Here is a 13,096-nt window from a genome sequence, read left to right on the forward strand (position 1 = left end):
CAAAGGCATTTGAGTTGTTGTTTGAGTTGGATTCAACTTGGCAATTGAAAGTTATCCCTGACAAGTACTTGAGAAAAAGTATGAGAGGGGCTAACATGACACTCCAAAAATGTCAGAAGAAAATATTGCCAAAAGGTTTGAATTCAAATTTGAATTTTATTTGGAGTTTGCAGAAAATGTTTTTTTATTTTCTGTTTTGCCTCTAGAAAAATGTCCATGTTGTAGGATTAATTCCCCTGAGAATTTTGATATATGTATGTCCTATATAAAAATATATTAGTTTTCTCTTAGTTAGTTTTTTTCTCTGTGTATTATTCAAAAAAAAAAGGAATAGACCCACGCGCGAGCCAGGCCAACCGGCCCAGCCGACACCCGAGCCGGCCTGCCTCAGCGCCCGACCGAACCCTCCTCTCCCTCTCTCACCGATGCGCCGGCCCCACCTCATCTCTTTCCCCTCGCCCATGCTATGCCGCGCCAGAGCGCGTTCGACGCCGTCGGCGCGTCCGGATTCCACGGGATCACGATCCCGAGTCGCCCACTGCTCCAAGTTGATGTCCTATAAATTCCTACGCCCTTCCTCTTCCGAACCCTCATAAACCCTTCCCCAACTCCCACCATAGTTCGCGACCTCGCCGTTCCGATGTCGCTGGTGCCACCGCAGTCCGATGTCTGTTCCGACTCCAGTGAGGATCACCCTACCCTCAAACCTTGTCAGCCGAAACCCCTCAACCGCGCGCACCACCCTGACATCCTCTCTCCGTCCAGGGATCGCCAGAGCCGCCGCCTTGAGCATCACCGCCCGACGCCGGAGTTGCAGAGCACCAGGAGCCCCGGCGAGCTCGTCCCACTCGTTTCCGTCGTTCCCGAGCTCCAACAACTCCACCACCACCTCCGCCTCGCTCCGTCGCCTCCGCCCGACGTCTTTGCCACCTTCGCCGATCACCGGAGATCCCGCCCCACTCGACGCCGACCTCCGCCACCCTCTGTCACCGTCGACCACCGCTGCAGTAAGCTGCCACCTCTCCTCGCCGTTCGATCTGAAACCTATGGCTTAGATTAGATCCGCGAAGGGTTAGGTTTATTTGTATAGAACAGTTTTAGTTTCAGTTTAGATCAGTTTATTTAGTTGCGGTTTAGTTAGACCGGCCGATCGGTTTATTTCTGTTAGGCCATGGACGCAGTGGTTTATTAATCGCTCGCGCGTTAGATAGTTTTAGAGCGCCACAGTTTCGGCCCGTTAGCACATTGGTTTGTTTTTTTTCGTTTCTATTTTCTTCAGAATAGTTTCAATTTTGTAAAATCTGTTTCTTTTAGGTTATTTATTATTTTTAGTTGATTCTTTTTTGTTAGTTTACAAATTTCTTGTAGCTTATGTAGAAATTAGATTCGGCCATGTTTAAGTTTATAAAAATAGTTTTATATTAGTTTTAGCCAGATTAGTATTTCTGCTATAAATTGAGCTAGGATTATTATTTTTAGGAGATTCTTTTTGCCATTGCTTAGTTTTGACCTAGCCTAGCAGTAAGAACTTGTTGGGGTATTTGTGGATTATATTAAAATTAGTTTTAGTCGGATCAAGCCTTTCTAGTTTTATTTAGCTTGCTGCTGTTTTCCTGCTATTCTAGTTATTATAGAATTTTAGTTTACCCCTGTTATAATTTATTTTAGATTAGTTTCTCTAGTTACAGGGGTACATTTATTTGCAGCAAAATAAAAAGTTTTATTTTATTTTCTTATTAGTTTTGTTTTAGGTATAATAGGAGTTCTATAATAGATATTGATGTGATTCTCTTTGCACCTAGTTTATATGCTATTTTTCTTTATGTTAGTTAGCAAAACCCTTGTTTTGGTTCTGTTAAGAAAAGTGTTAGTAGGATAAAACTATTTCTTTGTTGTTGCTTGAGTGATGAAAACCTTGGTTTTGTTTTCCTCGAGTTTTCTTTGGTTTTGGTTTGAGTGCTTGTGTGTTTTCCTTTAGCTTACTATTATGTTATTTAGTGGAATACTTATTTGTGCTATTGTTTGACTCGATAGAATTTCCGGAGTGCGAAGCTTGCTATCTCGAGTCACTAGCGTTTGCAGACCGTCAGCCAGGCAAGTCATTTGATCATGTTTTACGATACCTATGATTTTGTTGCATTAGAATTATTCCTCCCCACCATGCATGCAGTAGGAGAATTTTAAGTTATGTCTTGAGTAGTATCATGAGGTAGGATGAACCCAATTTCCCCTTACTACTATTTCCCGGGACGATGTAGTTTATCTTGCTATGCTCGCAGACGGGATTGGTTGAGAGATTCATAAGGGAGATGTGAGAGTCAAGATGATGACAACCCCATGACGTCAAACTCAAGATGGACTTCAATTTCACTACTGGGTGGAGGACGGTTGACGGGCACCCTAGAGAAACCAGCAGATGGTCGGGATGCATGGAGAAGCGCCATGAAATCTTGCGGAAAGCTTCACCCAGCCATGAAGAGATGGATGGATACCCCTTGAACGAAAGCTTACCTGTGCAGCCGCAAGCCATTATGGGCTCTGGCTTGGTTGACCTTAGGCGTGACTCTGGACGGACGGTGCCTGCAGATGTAGAAGAACGGTAGGACATGGATGGGTACTGACAGTGCTCAGAGAAACCCTACGGAACACCCTGTTTCGTTCATCCCGTCTTCAAACACCAGGCAGTGCGAGGACATAAAGGATGGAACGATTCTTGCGGTTAAAGTGCACAAGACTCTGCAGAGTAACAACATAATCGATTAGCTGTGTCCCCAGTTACGGACAAATGAGCCTCTGGAAACCGGAGTATTTCGGAAATCTCAGCACCGAACAAATAAATTATTTGAGGGTTTAATTAATAATTGGAAATGAGACATTGGTTGGCGGAACCATTTCAATAACTACCAACATTTTGTAGTAATTGTAAGCAAGTCCTTTGTTGTAGGGACAAACTGGCTTTTCCACAAAAACATAAAACTTAGAGCCCCACGGCCAAATTGCATATAGTGTTAGCATTATTATTGTTGTTCTCTCTATGACTTGCTGGCATATTCTAAATGCTGACCTACACGGCTGCAACGTCTTATGATGCAGAGGAGTTTTCCGATCAGGAGCGAGGCTACGATCTATGCTTGGCGATTGCCCTATGGAGTCGGATGGACTTGCTATTCGTCTACGCTTCCGCAGCTTTATTTAGTTTATTTCTCATGAGTTAGCCTTCGGTCGAATTTATTATGATGTAATAAAGACTCGATATGAAAATCGTGTAATAAATTCAGGTGTGATTGAACTTTGAATCTTTTCATCAATGTACTGTGTGTGCCAGCATGATCTTGGGATGGTACATCTACACAGAGACTTGACCGATTTTGGGTTGGGTCATTACACACACGCAGGGGACCGGGCTGGTGGTCGTTGGCGTTTCGAGGAAGATCGTCAACACTGACTGGCTGGAGGTAGATGAAGGTGATCTGCCCGTTCTTTGTACATCAGACGATGCAGAAAAAATGGACTGACATATTTGTTTTCAGTCAAGTGTTATTTTCATAGAATCCTGTAGTAATTTAGTGTGCCATGCATGTTGTAGAGCTATCATATGTCTCCTGTCATTTGTTTCTCACCGACCTGCTATCTGCTACCTTTACACTATACTAATTGTGCACACACTTCACCCATACTCACACTATTGTTTTTTTATGCATGGGTATTTCAGACTCTGAGGAAGAGTAAGTTAGGGGATGTTGGTGGACCTCCGCACCGACGCAAATAGAGACTCTCTAGATTTGCCACTGCTACTGCTAATGAAGTTGAAGTCCAAAGTCCACATGATGAGTTCATCTCCCGTACTCCACCATCACAGGTGCTTTCTCTAAGTTGACAGTGTGATAATTGGTTTCATGTTGCGTATGTTGTCTAGCCTGTATTTCTTCTCTTTTGATTAAATTGCACCTGCTGAGTTTATACGTTATACATGTGCATATGACATGGCATTCTGTGTCTAGAATACACTACATCTATCTATCATACCATGTTCTTACATCAAAGTACTGATGTTGTGTATCCCGCATCAGTCACTCATGATTGGACGCTTTTAACATGGCAGTTTGATAGTGGTTGCATCTTGCATTGATTTCTACGTTGTACTGCTTCTAATTTTTTGAATTGCCACTTATGACAAGACACTTTTCACTTGGCAGAGTAATATTGGTAGCATCTTTCATATGGTGTCTAGCTTGCATTACTTCTATTTTCTTGAAAATCCTTCTGCTTAGTTTACACATCGTAGCTGAGAATATGTCGTGATGTCCTGTTTTTCTTACATATTCCATCCTCATACGGTTGTCTTACATCAAAGTATTGCTTGTCTGTATCATGCATCAATGAGTTCTGAACAGCGATGTTATTCTTTTGTGTTGTGGGTACGGCTTGACATGGCAAAGTCAAAAAAGAGCAACGAAAATAATTTAGTAGGGAGTGGTGCTAGTCGTCGGGTGAAACGGAAAAGGTCTGCCGTCCAGATTCTGCTGGTACTTATAGTGCAGTAGAAGGTCAAGTCCACCGGCTAAATCTACACACACACTATCACCTGCTCCACCAGTTGCAGCATCCGCTTCAACTATACCAGCATCTCAATGAGTTACTCGTTCGTTTGCTCCGGAACTGGCCAGTTCCCAAGCTGCCTTCACACCTAACACTACTTCTGAAGCACTGCTGAAACAACAGGACTTGGCAAGATCAGATGAACCTCATGAGCATCAACACCACGACAGTACCTGACCGAGTCAAGTTGCAGTTGCATGCTCCTTTATATGTACTCTCATAGTTTGATGTAGACTAACACTTTCCATATTCGTTGTTAAACTAGCACCACGGCGCAAGTGGAAACAGACATCAGGGATAATGCTTGGCAGATTAAAAAAATCTAAAGGAGGAAGAATGGAGATCCATTTTGAGGCAGGTTTAAAAAGTCCACGTGATTCTACAAAGTCAGCCAAGTTAGTATCAGAGGCAGTCGATGTCGTTAGGTGTCATGCACGTATCCTCCCAACGTGGATCCAGTACAGGAATGAGAAAGACAATACCCAGTTTAACACCTTCCTTGACCATTGATACGTCTCCAACGTATCTATAATTTTTTATTCTTCATTGCTATATTATCTACTATTTTGGACATCATTGGGCTTTATTACCCACTTTTATATTATTTTTGGGACTAACCTATTAACCGAAGGCCCAGCCCAGAATTGCTGTTTTTTGCCTGTTTTAGGGTTTCGAAGAAAAAGAATATCAAATGGTGTCCAAATGGAATGAAACCTTCGGGAACGTGATTTTTAGGAATATTATGATCCGTGTGACATGGACCCTACATCAAGAAAGAAAACACGAGGCCACGAGGTAGGGGGCGCGCCTACCCCCCCCCCCCCCTCCAAGCTTGCCCTCCACCCTCGTGGGCCCCCTGTTCCTCCACCGACGTACTCCTTCCTCCTATATATACCTACGTACCCCCAAACGATCAGATACGGAACCAAAACCCTAATTCCACCGCCGTAACTTTCTATATCCCCGAGATCCCATCTTGGGGCCTGTTCCGGAGCTCCGCCGGAGGGGGCGTAGATCATGGAGGGCTTCTACATCAACACCATAGCCCCTCCGATGAAGTGTGAGTAGTTTACCTCAGACCTACGGGTCCGTAGTTATTAGCTAGATGGCTTCTTCTCTCTTTTCGGATCTCAATACAATGTTCTGCCCCTCTCTTGTGGAGATCTATACGATGTAATCTTGTTTTTGCGGTGTGTTTGTTGAGACCGATGAATTGTGGGTTTATGATCAAGTCTATCTATGAATAATATTTGAATCTTCTCTGAATTCTTTTATGTATGATTGGTTATCTTTGCAAGTCTCTTCGAATTATCAGTTTGGTTTGGCCTACTAGATTGATCTTTCTTGCAATGGGAGAAGTGCATAGCTTTGGGTTCAATCTTGCGGTGTCCTTTCTAGTGACAGTAGGGGCAGCAAGGCACGTATTGTATTGTTGCCATCGAGGATAACAAGATGGGGTTTTCTTCATATTGCATGAGTCTATCCCTCTACATCATGTCATCTTGCTTAAGGCATTACTCTGTTTTTAACTTAATACTCTAGATGCATGCTGGATAGCGGTTGATGAGTGGAGTAATAGTTGTAGATGCAGGCAGGAGTCGGTCTACTTGTCTCGGATGTGATGCCTATATACCTGATCATACCTAGATATTCTCATAACTATGCTCAATTCTGTCAATTGCTCAACAGTAATTTGTGCACCCACCATAGAATACTTATGCTCTCGAGAGAAGCCACTAGTGAAACCTATGGCCCCCGGGTCTATCTTTATCATATTAATCTCCTACTACTTAGTTATTTCCTTTGCTATTTACTTTGCCTTTATTTTACTTGGCATCTTTATCACAAAAATACCAAAAATATTATCTTATCATATCTATCAGATCTCACTCTTGTAAGTGGCCTTATAGGGATTGCAACCCCTATTTGCGTTGGTTGCGAGGATTTATTTGTTTTGTGCAGGTACGAGGGACTCGCGTGTAGCCTCCCACTGGATTGATACCTTGGTTCTCAAAAACTGAGGGAAATACTAACGCTACTTTGCTGCATCATCCCTTCCTCTTCGGGGAAAACCAACGCAATGCTCAAGAGGTAGCAACCATTCATCCGTAAGTAATGTTATTCATCGCAATTAGTAATATTGTCTTGGTCTATCCCATATATACTTTCTAGCTTCCTCCTAATAAGACTCAATTTCTTTTTTCAATAGATGAGGTTCAAGTTGCATCCGAAAGATGATGCAACTAAACAAGCATGCACTCATGTTTTTCAGTCTGCTCTGCGACAGTATCGATACCACCTTGGAAAATATCACTTTGAAGGCAAGGCTAACAATGAAATCGCCCAAACATCTCCAGTGGAATATACTACAGATGAAGACTGGACAGCCCTCGTTAAACACTGGTCTGATCCAAAGTATCAGGTAGGCTATATGTATTTGATCAGACCACATATTGAACTTGTATTTATGTGCGTGCCTTACAAGTGTATATTCTTCTAGGCTAACTGTTTGAAGAACAATACCAACCGTTCTAAAGTGAAATTCCAACAGACAACAGGATCCACAGCCGAATCTCTCAATATGGATCTAAAGTAGGAGTTACTTTGGAAAATATTAATGAAAAGGAACCCATAGTTAATGAGAAAATAAATCACGATTCCACTAGGATCGATAAACTTGAGGGTATTATCACCAATTTGGGAACCGCTTTTTCTGCCATAAAGAATACTCCAAGTCCTCCCACTAAAATTGCCAAGCTTATGTATGTTCCTAAAAATAAGGGTGAATCATCTAGTAAGGAAAATCCAGATCTCAAATCTATAAGTATTCATCCCAATCTTTTTGCTATCATCAAGGAACCATTTGTTACACATGAATTTTTCAATCTTGTGCCTAAAAGTTTGATAATTAACAAAAAGAGAGAAATTTCTAAAGATGGTAGATGCCTCATTGAAGAATTTCCTACCAAAGATGGCAATACCTAGATCTATTCTTGCTTGTTATGCCTAGCTAGGGGCGTTAAACGATAGCGCTTGTTGGGAGGCAACCCAAATTTATTTTTATTCCTTGATTTTTTTTCCTGTTTAGTAATAAATAATTTATCTAGCCTCTGTTTTGGTTGTGTTTTTTGTGTTTAATTAGTGTTCGTGCCAAGTAGAACCGTTGGGAAGACTTGGGGAAAGTCTTGTTGAACTTGCTGTAAAAAACAGAAACTTTATCGCTCACGAGAACTGCTGTCATTTTTATTTGGAAAGTGCTATTTAGTTAATTCTTTTTGAATATTATGAATAGATAAATCCTCACGTCCAGCAATTTATTTTAGAATTTTTGGGGTTCCATATCTTGCGCTAGCTACAGATTACTACAGACTGTTCTGTTTTTGACAGATTCTGTTTTTCGTGTGTTGTTTGCTTATTTTGATGAATCTATGGCTAGTAAAATAGTTTATAAACTATAGAGAAGTTGGAATACAGTAGATATAACACCAATATAAATAAAGAATGAGTTCATTACAGTACCTTGAAGTGGTCTTTTATTTTCTTTCGCTAACGGAGCTCACGAGATTTTCGACTTTAAGTTTTGTGTTGTGAAGTTTTCAAGTTTTGGGTAAAGATTTGATGGATTATGGAACAAGGAGCGGCAAGAGCCTAAGCTTGGGGATGCCCATGGCACCTCCAAGATAATCTAAGGAAACCTAAAAGCCAAAGCTTGGGGATGCCCCGGAAGGCATCCCCTCTTTCGTCTACTTCTATCGGTAACTTTACTTGGAGCTATATTTTTATTCGCCACATGATATGTGTTTTGCTTGGAGCGTCTTGTATTATTTGAGTCTTTGCTTGTTAGTTTACCACAATCATCCTTGCTGTACACACCTTTTGAGAGAGCCATACATGATTTGGAATTTGTTAGAATACTCTATGTGCTTCGCTTATATCTTTTGAGTTATATAATTTTCCTCTAGTACTTCACTTATATCTTTTAGAGCACGGTGGTGGATTTGTTTTATAGAAACTATTGATCTCTCATGCTTCACTTAGATTATTTTGAGAGTCTTAATAGCATGGTAATTTTCTTAAAATCCTAATACGCTAAGTATTCAAGAATGAAAAAAAATTCTTTTATGAGTGTGTTGAATACTATGATAAGTTTGATACTTGATAATTGTTTTGAGATATAGAGATGGTGATATTAAAGTCATGCTAGTTGAGTAGTTGTGAATTAGACAAATACTTGTGTTAAAGCTTATGATTCCCGTAGCATGCACGTATGGTGAACCGTTATGTGATGAAGTCGGAGCATGATTTATTTTTTGATTGTCTTCCTTATGAGTGGCGGTCGGGGATGAGCGATGGTCTATTCCTACCAATCTATCCGCCTAGGAGCATGCGCGTAATACTTTGCTTTGATAACTTGTAGATTTTTGCAATAAGTATATGAGTTCTTTATGACTAATGTTGAGTCCATGGATTATACGCACTCTCACCCTTCCTCCTTTGCTAGCCTCTTTAATACCGCGCACCTTCGTCGGTATCATACACCCACCATATACCTTCCTCAAAAAAGCCACCATTCATAATTATTTCATACATGTCACTCATGCATCATTGCATATCCCGGTACACCACTGGAGGCATTCATATAGAGTCATACTTTGTTCTAAGTATCGAGTTGTAATTGTTGAGTTGTAAGAAAAATAAAAGTGTGTTGATCATCATTATTAGAGCATTGTCCCAGTGAGGAAAGGATGATGGAGACTATGATTCCCCCACAAGTCGGGATGAGACTCCGGATGAAAAATAAAAAATAGGAGAAATAAAAGAGGCCATAAAAAAGGAGAAAAATCCCAAATAAAAAAATGAGATAAAAAGAGAGAAGGGACAAAGTTACTATCCTTTTACCACACTTCTGCTTCAAAGTAGCACCATGATCTTCATAGTAGAGAATCTCTCATGTTATCACTTTCATATACTAGTGGGAATTTTTCATTATAGAACTTGGCTTGTATATTCCAATGATGGGCTTCCTGAAAATGCCCTAGGTCTTCATGAGCAAGCAAGTTGGATGCACACCCACTTAGTTTCTTTTTGAGCTTTCATATACTTATAGCTCTAGTGAATCCGTTGCATGGAATCTATTGATGGGCATCTCCATAGCCCGTTGATACGCCTAGTTGATGTGAGACTATCTTCCCCTTTTTGTCTTCTCCACAACCACCACTCTATTCCACCTATAGTGCTATATCCATGGCTCATGCTCATGTATTGTCTGAAGATTGAAAAAGTTTTGAGAATGTCAAAAGTATGAAACAATTGTTTGGCTTGTCATCGGGGTTGTGCATGATTTAAATATTTTGTGTGCTGAAGATAGAGCATAGCCAGACTATATGATTTTGTAGGGATAACTTTCTTTGGCCATGTTATTTTGAGAAGACATAATTGCTTTGTTAGTATGCTTGAAGTATTATTATTTTTATATCAAACGGAGTCCAAACGGAATGAAACCTTCGGGAACGTGATTTTTAGGAATATTATGATCCGTTAGACTTGGACCCTACGTCAAGAAAGAAAACACGAGGCCACGAGGTAGGGGGTGCGCCTACCCCCCCCCCTCCAAGCTTGCCCTCCACCCTCGTGGGCCCCCTGTTCCTCCACCGACGTACTCCTTCCTCCTATATATACCTATGTACCCCCAAACAATTAGATATGGAGCCAAAACCCTAATTCCACCGCCGTAACTTTCTGTATCCACGAGATCCCATCTTGGGGCCTGTTCCGGAGCTCTGCCGGAGGGGGCATCGATCATGGAGGGCTTCTACATCAACACCATAGCCCCTCCGATGAAGTGTGAGTAGTTTACCTCAGACCTACGGGTCCATAGTTATTAGCTAGATGGCTTCTTCTCTCTTTTTGGATCTCAATACAATGTTCTCCCCCTCTCTTGTGGAGATCTATTCGATGTAATCTTCTTTTTGCGGTGTGTTTGTTGAGACCGATGAATTGTGGGTTTATGATCAAGTCTATCTATGAATAATATTTGAATCTTATCTGAATTCTTTTATGTATGATTGGTTATCATTGCAAGTATCTTCGAATTATCATTTTGGTTTGGCCTACTAGATTGATCTTTCTTACAATGGGAGAAGTGCTTAGCTTTGGGTTCAATATTGCGGTGTCCTTTCCTAGTGACAGTAGGGGCAGCAAGGCACGTATTGTATTGTTGCCATCGAGGATAACAAGATGGGGTTTTCTTCATATTGCATGAGTCTGTCCCTCTACATCATGTCATCTTGCTTATGGCGTTACTCTGTTTTTAACTTAATACTCTAGATGCATGCTGGATAGCGGTCGATGAGTGGAGTGATAGTAGTAGATGCAGGCAGGAGTTGGTCTACTTGTCTCGGACGTGATGCCTATATACATGATCATACCTAGATATTCCCATAACTATGCTCAATTTTGTTAATTGCTCAACAGTAATTTGTTCACCCGCCATACAATACTTATGCTCTCGAGAGAAGCCACTAGTGAAACCTATGGCCCCCGGGTCTATCTTTATCATATTAATCTCCTACTACTTAGTTATTTCATTTGCTATTTACCTTGTCTTTATTTTACTTTGCATCTTTATCACAAAAATACCAAAAATATTATCTTATCAATCTATCAGATCTCACTCTTGTAAGTGGCCTTATAGGGATTGACAACCCCTATTTGTGCTGGTTGCGAGGATTTATTTGTTTTGTGCAGGTATGAGGGACTCGCGCGTAGCCTCCTACTGGATTGATACCTTGGTTCTCAAAAACTGAGGGAAATACTTATGCTACTTTGCTGCATCATCCCTTCCTCTTCGGGGAAAACCAACACAGTGCTCAAGAGGTAGCAACCATTTATCCGTAAGTAATGTTATTCATAGCAATTAGTAATATTGTCTTGCTCTGTCCCATACTTTCTAGCTTCCTCCTAATAAGACTCACATTCTTTTTTCAACAGATGAAGTTCAAGTTGGATCCGAAAGATGATGCAACTAAACAAGCATGCACTCATGTTTTTCAGTCTGCTCTGCGACAGTATCGGTACCACCTTAGAAAATCTCACTTTGAAGGCAAGGCTAACAATGAAATCGCCCAAACATCTCCAGTGGAATATATTACAGATGAAGACTGGACAGCCCTCGTTAAACATTGGTCTGATCCAAAGTATCAGGTAGGCTATATGTATTTGATCAGACCACATATTGAACTTGTATTTATGTATGTGCCTACAAGTGTATCTTCTTCTAGGCTAACTGTTTGAAGAACAAGACCAACCGTTCTGAAGTGAAATTCCAACAGACAACAGGATCTCGTAGCTATATTGCACACTGCGAGGCTCTTGTAAATAGCTGCTATTTCCTTCTTTTTTCTGTGCCATATTATCGTATATATATTGACTTGTTCGAAATACAGAGGAAAGCATGTGCGGACCGAAAAGAACCTGAACCAAGTGCAGTGCAAATCTTCAAGGATTGCCACACCAGCAAGATGAAGGGCATGAGCACACTAGGTCAAGCCGTTGTTGTAAGTCCTTACTCCTCCTGCCTTTGAACTGACTGGTACTGTGATGTGTTCATTTAACTACTTGGTTTGCAGCCAATGTCAGTTACTCTGTTCACTTTTATACACACAGTTGTCTTAACGTATCATTTCACCTTACATGGTTTAAAGGAGATGAAGGATATTCTTTTGGTCTTGATCTGTAATCTAATTGTTATGTTCACGTGCGCACACAATGATAAAATAGCCTGTTTGTTTTATATCTGTTTGCCCATGATGTGAATGATGTCATACTATGTTCATCCTACTTTAAACCATGTCTCTTTATCCTTAGATGTCAACGAATGTGAGGAAATATACAATACAGTAGGCATGCTACATGGACATATGTTCCGAAAGTGATTTTATTATGTAGTTGGCACTATAATACATGCTAATGCATTACAGTAGTTCACCCAAATAAGTTATGTATAAACGTGTAACCTACTTTGTTTGTTTTTGTAACATTAGTAACTTATCTGGTACACTAATCTACAAGTTTAAACTTTCAGGAAGGTATGGAACAAATGATTGAACAGCCACAACCACCTAAAGGTGACGAGGCTACCACAGGCACAATGTCACCTCTTGCTGCAGTGCGTCAGTATCTCTCTACTAACAGTGCAAAAAGCACCTTCGTGCGTAATTCTGGGTTTGTTGTCAAGGTAACCTCATCCAAATCGCCTACTGAACAAAATCTTCCTGCTAGACAGAGTGATATATCTGTGCTCCAGACACAAGTCCAATCCCTAATGGACATCGTTTTGGAAACAAGAATAGTGGATGACAAATGTTGTCAAGATATGAATGGTTTTGAAACCAGACTATCAGACATTCGCTTCGTTGTTCAAGAGCAATGGCGGAAAAAGGTGAAGATCATGCTGCTCCACCAGATTCTACAGCCTGAAACATTAGCACTCAGGTCA

Source organism: Triticum urartu, chromosome 3A (assembly GCF_056163025.1).
Source record: "Triticum urartu cultivar PI428250 chromosome 3A, HENAU_Tu73, whole genome shotgun sequence".
NCBI classification, from domain to species: domain Eukaryota; kingdom Viridiplantae; phylum Streptophyta; class Magnoliopsida; order Poales; family Poaceae; genus Triticum; species Triticum urartu.